Raw genomic sequence first — 18769 nt, 5'->3', positions numbered from 1 at the left:
GCCTTGAAAAGCGCTATATAAATCCACTCCATTATTATTGTTATTATTGAATTACTTACGAGTTTGATTTGTCAGCAACTTTCTGCCAGCCCTCTCTCCTTGCTTTTGCAGCCTTTGCAGTGTTCCCTTGCGTTTTAATTAAACTCTGAAACTCCTGAAATCCCTCACTCAAGAGTTCTTGCTCTGCTGCCGAAAAATACCGAGCGCGCTCCTTCGACATTTTCGCCGACCAATCAAAGGGTTGCCGATCAATGTTTCTACTATCGATGCGTAGCCCCTGTTGGGCCACCCAGTGATGTCACATTACTTCATCCAGCTATACTAATCGTCAACAACAGGTGTGTTCGGGGAACCGGAATAGCGAGCTCAGAGTTAGCGCGATGATTTGGTCTTGGATGTTTCATTTGATCTTGGATGTAGTAAGCGACGTACGAAGCACAGGGCCCAGGTCATCGTAGTCAAATATATATCCTGCTGCTTTTACACACGCACTCACATAAGCTCAGCGATTCTCTGCGCGATCAACCTCTCACATGTTTAAGCTTGCTGCGGGAGATTTCACTTGTCATGTTTGCATAGTAAGCTAACGATTAATAAGACGATGTCAGAGGAATTGGTGCACAAATTATCATCACTCACAGATCAGTGCTGTCGCTCTCTATACACAGTTCGCGGGATTGCAAAGTGAAAGCAAAAAAACAAGCGCAAATTCAAACGCGATTTCAATATGTCACATATTGACAGTGGCTCACCGATGCCAATGACATAATTACCCAGCTACATTTCTGAAAGAATGCAAAAGCATTGACATATATTTTTCCTTCCTACAATAGCCCGACGGGCAGGGAAGAGATAGATTTTGGTGAGTGAAGATGAGTGATTCCTCAATCAGATACAGGGCCTGCAATATCGCTAGCCCGACGTCCTGGAGCTAGCGATTTTTTTCAGTCGGGCTAGCGATATTGCAAGCCCTGTATCTGATTGAGGAATCACTCATCTTTGGAAAAGAGAGTTTATTACAGAGAAATGTCTCTTTCCAAAATAAAAGCTATACTATCCGCTTCTTCTGGGCTATATTCTCAGCAGCATAAGGAGAATCATGTGCTAACAGCTGTCTAAATGACTCGGCTAAAGTTAGTAGCATGCTTGTTGTTTTTGTCTTTGCACTAGGATGATGTCGGCGTAAATGTGCAGTCATATTCGTTGTGTTCCCACTAGTGCTTTCAGGTTAATCTCGTTGAAATGACCTTAACACCACAACACGGCAAATCTCCGTTAACGAGCTACCACCGATCGCCCCGTGCATGGGGCTAGACGGCCAACACGTTAATGAGCAAACTGCGCTAACACACTAGTTCCCACCCATGTAATTGAGCATTGCATGGCACATCCAACATACTGTTTTACTTTAGTCCATGACTCGCTTACCTTCAGGGTCATACGTCACATGAAAACCAAAATAATTCCAAACGCCAGATCTGAATGAGGGTGGGGGAGGGTGGGGGAGGTGCCCTGCGCTCTTCCTTCTGACGATGCTGTCTGTGTTGAGCGCTCAGTGGATCTGCGCTCGACAGTGCAGCCTAGGCGGAGTAGTCGAACGCAGATTCACTGAGCGCTCAACACAGACAGCATCGTCAGAAGGAAAGTTGATAAAATAAATTACAAATGTTGTATTGTTCGATACATATGCGTACCGAACCGAAAGCACTGTATCGAACGGTTCAATATCGATACGAATATCGTTGCACCCCTAATATATATATATATATATATATGTGTATATATATATATATATATATATGTGTATATATATATATATATATATATATATATATATATATATATATATATATATACATATATATATATATATATATACATAAAGAGAGAGAGAGAGAGAGAGAGGACAACTCAAAACCTTGATTTGATTTAGATGTGATCCAAAAGTACACAGAAACCATATAACATTAGTTATGATTAGGTTTAGAATTAAATAGATGAATGAAATTATGATCAATGCTGAGTGGTTAGCTGTTGCAAAGCTTTTACAATAAGAGACACATTAAAATTGGTTAGCTCCTCAAGACTGACTCGCTTCAGAATCACAACTAGATATATGTTTGCAGCAAATAAAATGACGGTTGTGTACACTGAACAAGCCAATCAGAAAGAGATGCTTGCATTATTACTACTGACTTTCTGCACATGAAAACATAAAACGGTTTTATTGTTTATTTGAAATGCAAAATTGAAATTGAATTTAAATGTGCTCTGATTGCTGACCAACATGTATATGTGTGTGTGTGTATTTCTGCATACATGTATTAAATATTTGCTGCTTTGTTCGAAATCTTTCTGATGATTAATATGGTCAGTGAAATGATGCTATAGGAGTGAAGCATGAAGCTTAACAGTCATAGCGGTAAAAATCAGTCCTGCCTGCTTACTCAAGCTGTCTGCTATGGGCTCAAAATGTGGTCATAAATATTTTGCACTTGTAAATCGGTTTTGTACTTGTAAAAAAGATTTGTATGTGTAAAAAAAATTTGTGCGTGCGTAAAAAAGATTTGTATGCGTAAAAAAGATTTGTGCGTGCGTAAAAAAGATTTGTATGCATAAAAAAGATTTGTGCGTGCGTAAAAAAGATTTGTATGTGTAAAAAAGATTTGTGTGTGGACTTAGTCAAAAAAACCCTGCAAGTTACAACTACGAATTTTGACCCTATTTTTCTTCCTTTCATCTGATTGGTGAATGTCATGTCAATCACAAATGTAACAATCCAATCAGAGAACAGATGGGTTTGGCTGTCGGAGGGGCGCTTTTTTTTAACTGCAGGTCTTTGAAGGGAATAAATGCCCTTTTACATGCCAACCCAGCGTTTTCCTTCATCACCACGAAGGAAAACAGTCTGTGGTCGTCGAGTTTGGTGATTTTTGTGTCACAGGACTACGTGTTTAATACAGGGACTTCCACAGCCTTTTCAACAGCGCTGCGGACCGCGGGGTGGGGGCGGGCAGTGTTTTGGAAATGACAGTCTTCATTACAAAGCTTTCTTCGTTATGAATTAGCATACATGTTTTTATTGAACATTTGAAGAACTATCAAAAAAAACAGAAACTCTTGTAGTTCACATAAAGTCAGAGATAAAAACGACAAGGAGCAGGTGCATCTAGTACAGGTAGAGCTGCTGCAAAAACCCACAGAGCCCAGCAGCCAGCAACAAATTCTGGATCCTTTGCTTTTAGTTAGCAGTTAGCATTAGCAGCACATCCTGCGTCCGATGTGAAAGGACTTTTATGCTGCTCGCTGTGACTCACAGCAATGGTCCCGGGTCAGCCCTGGCGTTGTGTTAAACTAATCCTAAAGTAATAATGTATTTCTAACCACTGATATACCACAACTTTATCCTTTCAACAGCTGCTGAAAGTAAGGGGACCTAACTGCTATTGGATATTTATATAGAGATTACCCTTCAAGAACCTGCAGTTCAAAAAAGTGCCCCTCCAACAGCCAAACCCATCTGTTCTCTGATTGGATTGTTACATTTGTGATTGACATGACATTCACCAATCAGATGTAAGGAAGAAAAATAGGGTCAAAATTCGTAGTTGTAACTTGCAGGGTTTTTTTGGCTAAGTCCACACACAAATCTTTTTTACACATACAAATCTTTTTTACGCACGCACAAATTTTTTTTACACATACAAATCTTTTTTACGCACGCACAAATCTTTTTTACACATACAAATCTTTTTTACGCACGCACAATTTTTTTTTACACATACAAATCTTTTTTACACATACAAATCTTTTTTACACACACAAATCTCTTTTACGCACGCACAAATTTTTTTTACACACACAAATCTCTTTTACGCACGCACAAATTTTTTTTACACATACAAATCTTTTTTACGCACGCACAAATCTTTTTTACGCACGCACAAATTTTTTTTACACATACAAATCTTTTTTACACACGCACAAATCTTTTTTACACATACAAATCTTTTTTACGCACGCACAATTTTTTTTTACACATACAAATCTTTTTTACACACACAAATCTTTTTTACACACACAAATCTCTTTTACGCACGCACAAATTTTTTTTACACATACAAATCTTTTTTACGCACGCACAATTTTTTTTTACACATACAAATCTTTTTTACACATACAAATCTTTTTTACACACACAAATCTCTTTTACGCACGCACAAATTTTTTTTACACATACAAATCTTTTTTACACATACAAATCTTTTTTACACACACAAATCTCTTTTACGCACGAACAAATTTTTTTACACACACAAATCTCTTTTACGCACGCACAAATTTTTTTTACACATACAAATCTTTTTTACGCACGCACAAATCTTTTTTACGCACGCACAAATTTTTTTTACACATACAAATCTTTTTTACACATACAAATCTTTTTTACGCACGCACAATTTTTTTTTACACATACAAATCTTTTTTACACACACAAATCTTTTTTACGCACGCACAAATCTTTTTTATGCACGCACAAATCTTTTTTACACATACAAATCTTTTTTACACATACAAATCTTTTTTACGCAAGCACAAATTTTTTTTACACATACAAATCTCTTTTACAAGTACAAAACCGATTTACAAATACAAAATATTTATGACCACATTTTGAGCCCATAGTCTGCTGCTAATCTTAGTACATCACCTTTGCAATTTATTTTAATAATCTGATTCAAAACTTTTGCGCTGTGAAAGGGACACTCCAAATCCAACAATTGGTACATGTCCCACAACCAGTCGTCCAACCTGCAGTACATATTTATTTAATTATAGGTGGATAAACTCCATGTGCTGACAGATGATAGAGAATTAGGAGTTATTACTGTTCAACCTGGTCTTAATGAGTCAATATAAACAGTGCTCCCTGCCCACTCAGAATATGATATTTTTCAATTATGCAATCAGGACATTATTAGCAGCTGATACCCATTTTATACATTTTCTATATTGTTTCTTGGAATTTTCCAATCAAAGCTTCATCATCATGATATGACCCCTCAACTTGAATGTAGGGAGTAAACCACGCAAAACTTATAAGAAACTGCAGGAATCCTGATCATGAATAAATAAATAAACACTTTAATAACATGATTTATAAAAATATATTACGTAGATGTTTTAACAACAGTTTTTACTAAAGATCTATAGATTGCATCATTTTAAAATATAGAAAATTGCCCACTGTGAACCACAGAAAGCCAACGACTTCCATCCTTGGCTCAAATGTCCTCTCTGTGATTTTAAACACATGTAAACAGCATTTCAGGAATAATTGAAAACCCCCATCTCTGCCTGTCTATGAAGCGTTCTGAGTGAATGGTATTGATGTGTTTTTTCCTTAATAAAATTAATCACCAAAGATTGTTAGAGTTTTAATTTTACATTACTGTTAAAATCCCATTTTTAAAAGTATTCAGTCAAAAATTGTTAATATATATCTAAACTTTGTGACAACATATAAAATTTATAACTGAGGGTAATTTAAAAATATGTAGAAGAAAGCAGTTTCTACTTGATGGAATCACCTGACAAGTTTATTTAGGTCTGGAGCCTATCCCAGCTAACATAGGGCGAGAGGCAGGGTACACCCTGGACAGGTCGCCAGTCTGCTGCAGGGCTGACACTTAGAGACAGACAGCTGTTTGCACTCCCACTTACGGGCAATTTAGAATGACCAGTTAACCTAACCCCACTAACTGTATGATCTTTGGACTATAGGAAGCCAGAGTACCAGGGAGATGCCACAGGAGAACATGCTAACTCCACACAGAAAGGCCCTGGCAAAGTGGTGGGATCAAACTCAAGACCTTCTTGCCGTCAGGCAACAGTGCTAATCACCACACCACCTAAGAGTTTCAAGCAGAGTTTGAAAAAAAATTCCTCTACAAGGACAGGACTGAAATTATTTAAAAAGCAGCCAAAGTCCAAAGAAAAACTTTGAAATACTTTCATAAAGTCAAGAGAGTACTTAGAGAAAGACTGTTCGAAATGTAAGAGTTTCAAAAAATCTAAAAAATAAATCAAAATATCAGGTTGCAATCTGAAGGACATGCTCATAATTCAGAGGTATGAAGAAATAACAGCCTAGCAAACAATAGGCCTAATAAAAGTTAGTTCTACCAGAGTTAGAAATAACTGAAACAGCCAATCAGATTTTTTTGCATCCAAGTCTGTGATTGGTTGGTTTTGTGGCACAAATATAATGGTGTACATAACAAAACTTGCACCTGCAAGTTTTTTTTACGTGCGGTCAGAATAGTGGCACAAAATAACGCCATAGTTATTGTGACTCAGATATGACGGACCAATGACTTACAAGGCCACAAAATCTTTTGACTTACCTGAAGTTGTTTTTATAGGCACTCACTAAACTATTTTCCAGAAACTGGAGAGCATTACCTTTCAAATACTGTATGGATAAATCTTCAGTGAAAATAGAGGAGACAATAATAGTGTAAATGGCTATAATGAAGTTGAAACTCATGTTAATTTTCTTTTCTCAGCTACTCTCTTTAGGGATCTCCACAGCAATTCATTCTTTTACCTCTATCTCACCCTATCTCTAGCATTTCAACCCTCTGCAGGTCCTCTTTCACTACATCAATTGATTATTTCTATGGTGTTCCTCTTTTCCTCCTGCCTGGCAGCTGCATCTGCGGCATCCTTTGACCAATATATCAACTATCCCTCCTATCTGGTGTCCAAACCAACCTTTCCTCTGTAACATTGCGTCCAAACTTAGCTGTCCCTCTGGTACATACATACATACATACATACATACATACATACATACATACATACATACATACATACATACATAAATATACATATTACAGGGAGCTGAAACTTGAATATATTGAATGAAAAGTCAAATATACAGAATGAAAGTCTGAATATATAGAATGAACCTTAAATATATTTACTTCACTCACACCTCACTTACTTGTTAGTTCTTGGTTTTAAAACTACATTTTTGAGTTTAAGAAATTAAAAGGAAATTAAGTTTTCATTCCACATAGTCTTCCTTTAGGACGACTAACGGTCAGCTACAGGTTCACTACATTTAGTCTTCTAAGATGCAACAGTACCTAAATTTCGTCATCTGTAGTACAATACTGAGCCTTATTACTAGTAGTAGTTTATAGAGTGCAGGCATTTTCAATAGAATTATTTTCTAAATGGCATTTCATAGACAGATAGATGGATAAATAGTTTGAGAAGTTCTGCAGATTTTCAGAAATGTAAAACTGGGTCACCGTTAGAATCTCTGGTCTACAGCCAGTCCTCAAGTTACAAATGTTTTAAGGCCACGCTTCAAGTCCACAGGTGGATACGAGTTTGCACTTTTCAAAGTGATTTCGGGTGTTGATTTCAGTGCTGCCTAACCTGGTGACCGCTGTTAACATTCTGATCAAGCATAAAAAGGTTATCAGATATTGACCATCCAGCGAGCTGACATTTCCTGGGCAAAGCCCTGCAGTGCGTGACTGTGTTTGAAAGACCAGCAGCATATTTATTAGAAACATTCCATATTTAAAGTGAGATGGGCTCATGCGGAGTGAAGGTCGCGGCTTATTTTCAAGTCTCACAGTCATTCCACTTTTGTATTTAACCCAAAATTATTTCAGCCTATGGGCTGCTTTGTTTCCGATGCAGTTTTATTCTCTGCCTTCGAACCGGGCACAATAGGTTGAGCTCATTTTAAAAGCCTTGACTTTGAAAAGCTTGCAAACGCAGAGGTGTTCAAAGGGTCCTTTTGCTGTTGCCAGGCAACAAAATATAGTTAGCTGCTGCCAATCAAAAGTGAGGAATCAAATAAAGTAATGTAATTAGCTAACTTAAGAACAAAAGAAGAAACTTAGTATCTATTTCAGTCACTGCCTCACGCTCTTTAATTTATCAGCTTGTTCTCTCGCACTGAAACGGCATAAGTAGGAACAACCACAGAAAACCTTTGCTTGCCTTTATTTAACAGAGCATTAGGCCTGCTTGTCTGCTAGTTGCGTCTGATTGGACAATACGTTTATAAAAAAAATAGCAGAGCAGGGTCATTTTCTTCTTGGAGCCCGTCAAAGCGTGGTCATTTTCAACTTTGAGTGCAGGTGCTTCCTCAATAAAAGCAGGGAGGCACAAGTGGATAAATGAGAGGCGCCTGGAGCAAAAAAGCAGAATGTGAAGTGCTTCAGACCCATTCAAAACAACTACAAAACACCCCCTGTTGCTAGAAATGCATCACATATGATTACAGCCCCAAGGTACAACATCCCAAATCAAACTTAATTTTCCACAAGAGAACATTTAGATCATTACACTACGAAAAGAGTGACCCTTGATTTAGGGAAATTCATGTCATCAAAGTGTTCTGGATGTGCACACTATAAAAGTGAAAGGCTTCATTAAGAGGAACGACTACAAAAGGAAAAGGAGATGGGTTGAGGACGGGTTTCCACAACCAATCACAGCACGCTGCTTGTTTTATAATTCTGTTCTATCCTGCTATTACGGTCTTTTTATGGAGAGGTGGGAAGTAAAATTGCACTTAAGTACAATTTTCAGTTATTTACTTAAAAATTTTATTCCTTTTATTCCTAACTACTTTTTACTTTTACTCCCTGAACAAATATCAGTAATTTTGGCTTCTTAAGTTTTCAAAACAGATTTGTTACCTCTGTTTTAACGCATTTGAGTGGAGTTATTATTTTGTCACAGTTTTTTTTTTAAATTAAATGCAGTGTTTTAGATCAACAAACATCAGCAAACATACACACTGTTTGTGTGCAGTTTATCTCACAGTGTCTGGGAGCTGAGTACAATTAGAATTTTAAAAAGTTAGACTAAAGTTTGTACAGGGAGTGCAGAATTATTAGGCAAATGAGTATTTTGTCCACATCATCCTCTTCATGCATGTTGTCTTACTCTGTATCTGTATATGTATCTTTATTTATTTCAGACATAATAAAACAAACAAAAAAAACCAATATATACTCGTCTACATGTATTTTCATTTACGAATATGAATATATGTGTAGATATACACACACACATGTATTTGTACAGACAAACAAGAAAAATATAATAAAATAAAACACATTCGTCTAACATGAGATAACAGTTGTCTGGTCTGAAAAGGAGTAGGAAGAAGTATGCACATACTTATTAACTCCTACCCCTGCTCAACATCTTATTAATCCCACATATTTACCTAATTCTCCTCATCACATATTCCACACAATACACAAGAAAACTTATATCAACAAGGCTGGCACGATATTTATAATTTAAATACGAGTTGACATATTTATACATACATCATATCCTTCCAAGAGTAATTTTCGAAGTGTCTTTATGAACTTGCCAATTCCTGAGCATTGCTGTAATTCTGCACTAAAGCTATTCCACAGTTTTACTCCATAAATAGTTACGCAAAAGGTTTTAACATTTGACCGTGCTTTAAGAATCTTCAGATTCAATTTACCCCTTAGTTCATAGTCTCCTTCTCTGTCATAGAACATCCTCTGTATATTTCTTGGTAACATATTGTATCTAGCTTTATACATAATTTTTGCCGTTTTGTATTTTATAAGATCCATAAACTTCAATATTTTTAATTTCAAAAACATGGCGTTAGTATGGTCTCTATATCCAGCTTTACTAATTATCCTGATTGCTTTTTTTTAAATTTTACATATTGGTTGAAGTGAAGTTTTATATGTGTTTCCCCAAATTTTCGCACAGTATTCCAAATATGGCAATATAAGTGAACAGTAAAGTACCCGGAGTGATTTGGAAGGCAAAAAATATTTAACTTTAGTCAGTATGGAGACACTTCTTGACAGTTTAGCTTGTACATACTTTATATGAGGTTTCCAGCAGATTTTGTTATCTATTATCACACCCAGAAATTTTGTATCCGAAACTTGCTCTAATTCGACATTATTTACTAATAACTTTGCTTCGGCATCTTTTTTATAATTTCCAAATAACATAAATGTCGTTTTTTCCAAATTTAATGATAACTTATTTCTATCAAACCATGTTTTCAGTTTAATCATTTCTTGTGTGACAATTTCCAAAAGCTGCTGTAAGTTCTCTCCAGCACAAAAAATATTTGTATCATCTGCAAATAGAATAAACTGTAATATATCTGATGTTCTACATATATCGTTGATATAGAGGATAAACAGCTTTGGTCCCAATACTGACCCCTGCGGAACTCCACAAACAATGTCCATACACTCTGATTGATGTTCCCCAATTTTCACAAATTGTTTCCTGTCTCTCAAATAACTCTTTACCCACTCTAACACCACTCCTCTAATGCCATAATTGTCATGGTCCTGGGTCGGTGACCCAGCGCTTTTAGTTTGTTATCATTTTCTAGATGGTTGTTTAAGTTCTGTGTTATTTTCGATCTGCCTCTGAGTCTGCGTCTGTATCTGTCTGTCTATGGTGTTCCCCCATCTGTTTGTGAATCTGTCTGTTTAGTTCAATGTCTTGTCTGGTTCCATGTATCTGAGTTTCCTGTTTTATTGTGAAGGTCCGTGTCATATGTGAGTGTGATCAGATTACGTTTCCCCTGTCCCGTCAGCCCAGATTCCTCCCAGCTGTGTTGCCTTCCTGTCTCTCATCCCCTGATTACTGGTGTGTGTATTTAAGCCCTGTGTGTTCTCCTGCCTGTTGCAGGTTCGTCTGTGTTCCTCCGTGTCAGTCTGTTACCCTGTGTTCCACGGTGTCCTGTTCCTCGGCTGCGTCTCTCTGCTATTCATCATCCGTTGTCATATGCTCCCAGGTCTGTTATTTTTAGTTCTCCCAGTTTAGGTGTCTTTAGTTGTTTGTTATGCCCCACTGTTTGTTTGCCACTACACCTCTGTAAATAAAACCACCGGTATCTCATCCACTGCCTGCATCTTGGGTCCTCCTTCTAAATCCACACGGCTCGCCTCGGCAGCCGTGACAATAATACTCCAATTTATCGAGTAATATTTCATGATTAATTGTATCAAAAGCTTTTTTTAGGTCGATGAATATACTAGCTATACATTGTCTTTTATCTATATTGTTAGTGATATTTTCAATCAATTCTATTAATGCCAATGATGTTGATCTATTTGATCTGAAACCATACTGACTATCCGTTATTATTTTATGTTTGTCTATAAATTTGTCAAGTCTATTAATAAAAACCTTTTCCAGTATTTTTGAAAATTGAGAAAGTAGAGAGACAGGCCTATAATTTGTGAATTGGTGTTTATCACCATTTTTGAACAATGGTGTTACTTTAGCTATTTTCATTTGTGTCGGGAATGTACCAGTTTGTATGGACAAATTGCAGGTATGTGTTAAGGGTTTTGAAATGCCCTCTATCACTTTCTTGACTATTTCCATATCTATGTCATCAGAGTCTGTAGAGTTTTTTGTTTGTAATTTCCCAACAATATCAATGATTTCCTTTTCTTCTACTGCCATTAAGAACATTGAATGAGGATTGTGATCAATCAGTCTGGTTTCTTTCTCTACCGAATCTGTCATATCAGGAATTGTTTCAGCCAAGTCTGGCCCAACACTTACAAAGAATTTGTTGAAATTATTTACCACATCGCTCATATTAGTAATGTTTCTATCATTATTTGTGAAATACGAAGGATAGTCTGACTGTCCAGAGCCCTTTTTAATGATGGTATTTAATGTTTTCCAAATCCCTTTAGTATTATTTTTATTCATAATCAGTAATTTCTCATAGTATTCCTTTTTACATGACCTCAAAATACTCGTTAATTTATTTTTATATTTCTTATATTTATTTTCAGCTTCTGTACTTCGGTTCATTATAAATTCTCTGTATAAGGTATTTTTCCTCTTACATGCATTTTGCAATCCTTTTGTAATCCTTTTGTAATCCATGGGCATTCTGCATATTTTTGTTTTTTTTCTGTATTTCCTTACTCCAAGCTGTATAGGCTCGAAAGCCTACTACCAATTAAGCATATTAGGTGATGTGCATCTCTATAATGAGAAGGGGTGTGGTCTAATGACATCAACACCCTATATCAGGTGTGCATAATTATTAGGCAACTTCCTTTCCTTTGGCAAAATGGGTCAAAAGAAGGACTTGACAGGCTCAGGAAAGTCAAAAATAGTGAGATATCTTGCAGAGGGATGCAGCAGTCTCAAAATTGCAAAGCTTCTGAAGCGTGATCATCGAACAATCAAGCGTTTCATTCAAAATAGTCAACAGGGTCGCGAGAAGCGTGTGGAAAAACCAAGGCGCAAAATAACTGCCCATGAACTGAGAAAAGTCAAGCGTGCAGCTGCCAAGATGCCACTTGCCACCAGTATGGCCATATTTCAGAGCTGCAACATCACTGGAGTGCCCAAAAGCACAAGGTGTGCAATACTCAGAGACATGGCCAAGGTAAGAAAGGCTGAAAGACGACCACCACTGAACACAAGCTGAAACGTCAAGACTGGGCCAAGAAATATCTCAAGACTGATTTTTCTAAGGTTTTATGGACTGATGAAATGAGAGGGAGTCTTGATGGGCCAGATGGATGGGCCCGTGGCTGGATTGGTAAAGGGCAGAGAGCTCCAGTCCGACTCAGACGCCATATTGGTGGCTAATTTGTTTTTGTTTTGTTTTTGAATGTCAGAAATGTATATTTGTGAATGTGGAGATGTTATATTGGTTTCACTGGTAAAAATAAATAATTGAAATGGGTATGTATTTGTTTTTTTGTTGAGTTGCCTAATAATTATGCACAGTAATAGTCACCTGCACACACAGATATCCCCCTAAAATAGCTAAAACTAAAAACAAACTAAAAACTACTTCCAAAACATTCAGCTTTGATACTAATGAGTTTTTTGGGTTCATTGAGAACATGGTTGTTGTTCAATAATAAAATTATTCCTCAAAAATACAACTTGCCTAATAATTCTGCACTCCCTGTTTTCCCATCTAGTGATATGATTTCATCATTATGTTAATTAATGTAGTACAAGGTTCAGTTAGCCTTGCACAAAAATAGAAACTTCCTCCAAAGAGCTACTTTGTTACTTTGAGTACATTTCAGAGCCGTTACATTTTTACTTTTACTTGAGTAAAGAGGTTGACTCGGTACTTCAGCTTTTACTGAAGTAATTTTTAACAGTAGTGTTTGTACTTGTAATTTGGTACAGAATGTCTGTATTTTGCCAACTCTGTTTGTACGTAACTGTGCTTTTTGTCATGGTCCAGGCAGGCTCTGAGGTTTATTGTGTTTATTTTGTCGTCCTCTCTTATGTTACAAAAAACGTTGAGTTCTAGATCTACATTCCCTTATCAACACCTGGGTATTTGAGGACTGGATGTTGAAGCAGATTTTCACCAGATCGTCTTTAGTGTGATGGTGGTAATCAGGCTCCCTGTACATAAAGATAGACAAACTTGTTCCACTTGTGTTCCTCCAAGAAAGTCCGAGTTCCCCACCATCCACTCACACCCTGTAATCTCATAGTTGTAACTTGATGGACTTACCTGTCTGCCCACTCTCCATCATGCCATTCACCTTTCTGTAAGCTCGCCTGCGCTCCAAAGGACCCCCTTAGCCTCAATCACTCAAGCCTCCAAGTAAGACTGTTAATCTTTTCCTCTACCTTTTTCCACAAGACACTTATCCAACTTGGCCTCGGCTAATTTCTCCTCTCCCACAGAGCTGCCAGTTGCATCGCTGCTGTCAGAGTCTATAAGTTTCACATGCTCCTTTCTGAGAACTTGTTGCCTTTAAATAAATCTTTTAAAACTGAAACTTTAAATGCATATAGACACTGACGGTTTCCATGCCCTCCTGTGTTTTAAATGCACTTTAGAACAGCACGCAGCAACACTACATATGAGCAGGTGGAGGGAGGTTTGGGGTTTTCACTCACCCCCGTTCTGTTAACTGTCGAGGCTGGGGGGCTGGGAGGAGGTGCTGGCCGTCAGATTGTGGTCTGGGATGCGGGGCCTCCCCGCTACTGCAGATAAGAAGACGGTTTGCTTTCCTCCACCCCAGAGAGAAGGGTTACATCTCCTGGGTCCGGGTACGGTTTGCCCCTCTGGGGGTGGGGGGTACCCCGACCTAGGATATAGAGTATGTTTGGGGAGTGTGAATGTGTGTATAGTGTCTATTTGTGGCTGTCTCCATGTCGGGTGAGTGCCAAGTATTTTTTGTGTGTATGGGGGTGGGAATGCACGTTTGTGTCTGCGTGCGCCTGTTCGTCTGTGTCTATATGTCAGCTTGAGTCTTACGGTGTGTTCACACCGAACGCGATGGACGCGAACAAAACGCCCCAAACGCCCCTAATTTGACACGTGCACATTCGCGCCTCAACGCGTGTCCAAGAAAAATCCATAGCGCGTCAGACGCGCGTGAACCGGAAATGTGGGAGGAAGTTGTGCCAGACGGTATCTTTGCAAGATGGCAGCTGTCGAGCTAGCGCTTGAAGAGAGAGTCTCCCTTCTCTATGTACTGTGGAGAGCAGAGCAGCGGCGTAAAAGACGTCCTCGCCGTACCTGGGTCCATCTGGTGTCCTGGTGCAGCCACAACAACCTGGTGCTGAATGCCCAGAAGACAGTGGAGATTATTGTGGACTTCAGGAAGCACACAGCTCCACTCCCCCCCATCATCCTGACTGACACCCCCATCACCTCTGTGGACTCATTCCGCTTCCTGGGTACCACCATCACCCAGGACCTGAAGTGGGAGCCCACCATCATCTCTGTCATTAAGAAAGCCCAGCAGAGGATGTACTTCCTGAGGCAGCTGAAGAAATTCAACCTGCCAACACGGACGATGATGCAATTCTACACTGCAATCATCGAGTCCATCCTCACCTCCTCCATCACCGTGTGGTACGCTGGAGCCACTACGCTCCGGTCCATCCGCACCAGAACCTCTCGCCATAAGAACAGTTTCTTCCCCTCTGCTGTTGGACACATGAACAATAACCGTATGACTGTTCCCACCACTAACACATGACCCTACGCTGTGTTCACTGCATCATTCCATGTTTGGCACTGATCACCACCTGCACTCATGTATATATCTATCTACTTAGCACTTTTAATTCTTATTCTTATTTTTATTTTCATGTCTATTTAAGCTTAATTTATAACAGTATGTTTGCACTAAGCACCGCAGCAATTTCCTAATGTTGTAAACCTGCTCAACATTTGGCAATAAAACCCTTTCTGATTCTGATTCTGATCAGGTCCTCCAGAGGCGTGAGCAGTTTGATGAGTTTCACCATTTGCTCCAGGAGCTGCGCCTGGATGATGGCCGATTCCAGCGATATCACCGTCTTTCCCCCGTCGGTCCCAGAATCGCCCAGGACCATCGCGTTCAGTTTTCGAGTTGGTGTGTCCACGGTGAACCAGATCATCCCCCAGGTAGCGACGGCCATCTGGGGCTGTCTAGTGGATGATTTCATGGCTGTGCCTTCAACTGAAGACTGGCGGTCCATCGCAGAGGGATTCCAGGAGCGCTGGAACTTCCCTCTCTGCTGTGGAGCTCTGGATGGAAAGCACGTCCAGACGAAGGCACCCCCCAACTCAGGATCCATGTTCCACAACTACAAGGGAACTTTTTCCATTGTTCTCCTTGCGGTTGTGGATGCAGAGCAACGCTTCCGCGTCATTGATGTTGGGGGGTACGGGAGGACCAGCGACGGTGGTATTCTAGCCAACTCCACCTTTGGTCAGGCTCTTCGGGCTGGGACTCTCCATCTGCCTCCTGACCAGCCTCTACCTGGTGGAGAACACCGTGGAGCCCAGCCCTATGTCTTTGTGGCTGATGAAGCGTTCCCGCTGCGGCGTGAGCTCATGAGGCCTTTGCCTGGACGCCTCCTCCCTTTAGAGAAGAGGATCTTTAACTATCGCCTTTCCAGGGCCAGGATGATAGTGGAGGGTGCCTTCGGTATCCTCTCCTCACAGTGGAGGTCGTATCGGCGCGCCATGGAGCTCCGTCCTGAAATTGCGGAGAGGTGTGTGAAGGCAACTTGTGTTCTCCATAATTTTCTGCGCTGTGTGGACGAGAGAGGGGCACCTGCTGTGAGGGGTGTGGCACCTGCTGTGGTGGAGCCGTTGCAAGGCCTGGGTCGTATGGCAGCAAACAACTCCTCCAGAGAGGCTGTCCTGGTGAGGGAGAAATTCATGGCTCACTTCTCAAAGGAGGGAGCAGTGTCTTGGCAACCAAAGGAGTAGCCTGTTTGAAGTCCCAGTGACTTCCCCACAACGGCTCTTTTAAGAGCCACCCACAAACCTCTAAAGAGTGTTCCTGTCTTTTTAAAATTTTCTCAATAAATGGAGTTCTACTCCAAAATAAACTAACCTCTTTTTACTCTCTTAAGTAACTTGTCTTCACTATGTTCCTATATACAGTCTGGTACAAAAGTTTGAGCAACCTTATTAATAGTCATTATTTTCCTGTATGAATTGCTGTTACAGTAAAAAATGTCACTTGCATATATCATATAGGAGACACACACACATTGATATATACTAAATATTTATTTCATTTCTCTTTTTTTGTGTTGGCAATTTATGCACCTGCTTTATTTAGTTTAAACAGTTATTGCACACTTTCTGTAAATCCAGTGAACTGCATTTCACTTCTCAAATATCACTATGTGTGTCTCCTATATGATGTATTTAACTGACAATTTTTATTGTGACAACCAATGGTTTGTACAGGAAAATAATTACTTTTCACAATGTTGCCCAAACTTTTGTATCCCACTGTATTAGTATGTTTTGTCATTAGTATAATATGAAATAAATTCTACTTGTGTCAAGTCAAGTGCCAATATTTGCTGTGTAGTAGAACAGAGACATTTGTCATTATAAATGTTTATTTGAAAAAATATATAAATTCAGTAACAAAAACATTAAACATAAATATATAAAATTTAACTATTTACAGAGAGACAGGAATAAAAAGGACCCAGCTTGGAGTGGAAGAGCCTCAGGGAGAAGGAGGAGAAAAATAAGAACATTGTTTCTGCCCTGCAGACCTGCTGCCTCATCAGAAAACTACTGATCATTAGGGTCCAATGTTTCCAAATTTAACACAGCTGTGCTGTTTTCAAAAACGAATTTATAAATTTGAAATTTCACGAATTCTCGTGTTTGAGGCGGCATGCTCTCCAGAGCAGGAACAAGGCTGAGGAGAAAATATTCTGTTGGAGACGGGCGTGGCCTCTTTAGGGACTCCAGGATGGCCAGCTCCACCGCCGATGGACCGTCCTGGGACCCGTCCTCGCCCGCCTTTGAGCTGTCCTCCTCTGTGGGCCTGTAAAACACAGCACAAAACAACATAAAGTAATGAGAAGGCTGCTACTAGATTTCATTTTCAAAATTGAAAAAAACAGGATATGAACAGATTGGTTGTAGATATTTAGTAAAGGTGATCACAAGGGGATTCAAGCAAGTAAAAAGCTAGCGGTGCTTGATGTTCATACCTGTGGGTGCAGCAGCAGGAGTGGAGGGACCAGGGACTGGGGAGCCAGGAGAAGCAACAGGGGAGGACTCTGCTGCATGATTACTTGACTCTATCAAGACAATATTAAATGTTAACAGGTTGAAGACAATAGTCATAGAGAATATTATATTATTATATACTTATTATTATATACAGTGGTCTCCCATTTATTGCAGCCCATGAACAGTAGTCACAGTTCTCACAAGTTGATTCTCAAAGTGCAAACCTTTGTCGATTTTAAAACGTAAAAGTATTATGCCGCGCTTTTTCGCCGTCTGCGGCGCCACTTTTGTGCACCTTTTTTTCTCCCGGTGCAGGTGTCTTTTTCTTAATTAGGGTCATAGTTAAGAGTGTTTTTGTGCTGTTTTTTATCTATTGGACGTGATGGTTATCAAAACATGATAAGTTTGGCAAGCGCAGGAGACACGACACGGAGGAGATTTGTCATTTGGGCTGCAGAATGCAATGCGCATTGTTGAAAGCTGTACGGTGCAATAAAAAAAAAATCAGCGAAAAGGCGAGGCAGTGACGGATGAACAGCGGGACTACTGTATACTGTTTATTAATAAACAAAATATATTCCTGTATGACAACATGCATAAATTAACTGCCTACATTAATTCATTTTAAACATACCTTCTGACTGACACTCCCCTGCTGCCTCTTCGGGCTGTCCCTGGTCCTCGGGGGAGAAGTTCTCCACGGTCCGCACCATATTGCCGCTTGTCTCCCGCGGGGTGATGAAGGGGTCCAGAAACCCCATGACCGCGAAGAACTTCCATCTCTTCCCCGATCCTGCTGCAGACCCACTCCTCTTCTCTTTCTCTGTCCTCCTCTCCTTATTATATGTGTCCCTGAGGCTCTTCCACTTTCTCCTGCAGATGTCCTCTGAATAAACGCATTATCTTGTTAGCGGAAAGGTATTTGTACATCAGTGGGAAAATCGCGGGACAGTAGGCGGGCTTGCTAGCTTTTGCGCGGCTTCATCGGGTCAGTCTGAAAATTAAAAAGAAGGAATGAACTTACCAGGTTGCCCGATCTCCTCACTTATGTGTCTCCAAGCTAGGTCCTTTTTATTCCTGTCTCGGTAGAAGTAGCAGCTAGCATCATATAGCTCAGGGTGATTAGCCACGGCACTGATGAGCTTTTCCTCCATACTGAATGAAGAATGAAGGGCTTTGGCTGGATCTGCCCCTTTGACCTAGGTC

General features: G+C 39.6%; 1 long non-coding RNA gene across 1 annotated transcript; it reads right to left on the bottom strand.

Annotated features, from left to right (window-relative positions):
• Positions 1–17351: 17351 nt before the first annotated feature.
• LOC113012974 (uncharacterized) lies at positions 17352–18273 on the bottom strand. The gene is made up of 3 exons (XR_003270783.1): positions 18198–18273; positions 17542–17631; positions 17352–17372 (listed from the first exon to the last, which is right to left on the bottom strand). It is a non-coding gene; the product is annotated as an uncharacterized LOC113012974 (long non-coding RNA).
• Between the last annotated feature and the right edge of the window lie 496 nt (positions 18274–18769).

The sequence above is a fragment of the Astatotilapia calliptera genome, chromosome 20, assembly GCF_900246225.1.
Source record: "Astatotilapia calliptera chromosome 20, fAstCal1.2, whole genome shotgun sequence".
Taxonomy (NCBI): Eukaryota; Metazoa; Chordata; class Actinopteri; order Cichliformes; family Cichlidae; genus Astatotilapia; species Astatotilapia calliptera.
This window is presented reverse-complemented; position numbering and strand designations above follow the sequence as displayed.